Genomic DNA, 1,632 nt, shown 5'->3' on the forward strand with positions numbered 1-1,632 from the left:
ACACAAACACACATTATGTGTTCTTTGAAGTGCGTTAGTAGGTCACTCTTTTGGTGTATGTGCATTGGTATTTGTCAAAGTGCATAAGCACGTGCAGGTAGTAAATTGGTTTTGACGCAGTGAGTAGGTCGTGACGTTAATTAGCGGGCCGGGGCGACGGACGCAACCTGATCTCCCAGTGAAAGAAAACACGGGGGGGACATCAAACGAGACAACGCACACACTGTCTCTTTGCAGACCACTTCCTGTGACCGGGGAGCGCGGTATGGTTACTGTTCCTAATGTTTACAAGATGTCTGTGAGCGGAGCACATGGATGTATGTTTGTGTTGTGTATATATACTCTGTGTTTGTGTGTGTGCGTTTGTGTGTGTGTGTGTGTGTGTTTGTGTGTGTGTGTGTCTTTGTGTGTTTGTGTGTTGGTGTGTATATGTTTGTGTGTGTGTTTGTGTGTTTGTGTGTATGCGTGTATTTGTGTGTGTGTGTGTGTGTGGGGGGGGTTGTGTGTTTGTGTGTATGCGTGCATGTGTGTGTATGTGTCTTTGTGTGTGTGTGTGTGTCTTTGTGTGTTTGTGTGTATGCGTGTATTTGTGTGTGTGTGTGTGTGTGTGGGGGGGGTTGTGTGTTTGTGTGTATGCGTGCATGTGTGTGTGTGTCTTTGTGTGTGTGTGTGTGTCTTTGTGTGTTTGTGTGTATGTGTGTTTGTGTATGTGTGTGTGTTTGTGTGTATGTGTGTATTTGTGTGTGTGTGTGTGTGTGTGTGTGTCTTTAGGTGTGTGTGTGTGTGTGTGTGTGTGGGGGGGGGGTTTGTTTGTTTGTGTGTATGCGTGCATATGTGTGTGTGTGTGTGTGTGTCCATGCATGCGTGTGTGTGTGTGTGTCTGTGTGTCTGTGTGTTTGTGTATGTGGGTGTGACAGAGCTTTAGACTTTTGGAGTCGTGGTCTGTGCTGTGGTCGCTCTTGGGCTGTGATCACTGCTGCACATGCTGATTATGTAATAAATGTTGGTTTTGAACAATTTCATATTTAAGTGCAGTCTTTGTGTTTGGAATAATTCTCTGCAGTAAACACAGGCTACAGGGGGAGAAAAAAATAAATTACTTTTATCAAAAAACGTGATTCTATCTTGTTACCAATTTCCACCCATACAGAAATAAATAGCGTGCAAAATATTGAAATGCAAGGAAATAATATTACCGTGTCCACAGGGAGTCTATCATTACAGGGAGTTAACTGTCCATTCGTGACCCAATGCTTGGATTTTTACCATGTGGGGATAAAATCCAAAACACACAAACAAACAAACACACCAACATACACACACACACACACACACACACACACACACACACACACACATACACACACACACACATTTTATTAAATTGCTGTTAACTTGCACTCCTACTAAGCTGACATTCAGTTATTCTGTGTTCTTGCGAATCATCGGTTGTTTTCTGTTACATTTAAAGCACACTTCAAAAAAAACACTGCCACACACACTGCCAACCTTTGTTCACGTCAGCAGCGGCATTGCATGAGACGGTATAAGTGGGCGACAAGCTAATGTGTGTAACTTGTGGCCTTAGCCTAAACACACGTGACAGAGGCGCACGCAGGTGATGGCGTGTGG

The sequence above is a fragment of the Pollachius pollachius genome (genome assembly GCF_949987615.1).
Source record: "Pollachius pollachius genome assembly, chromosome: 3".
Taxonomy (NCBI): domain Eukaryota; kingdom Metazoa; phylum Chordata; class Actinopteri; order Gadiformes; family Gadidae; genus Pollachius; species Pollachius pollachius.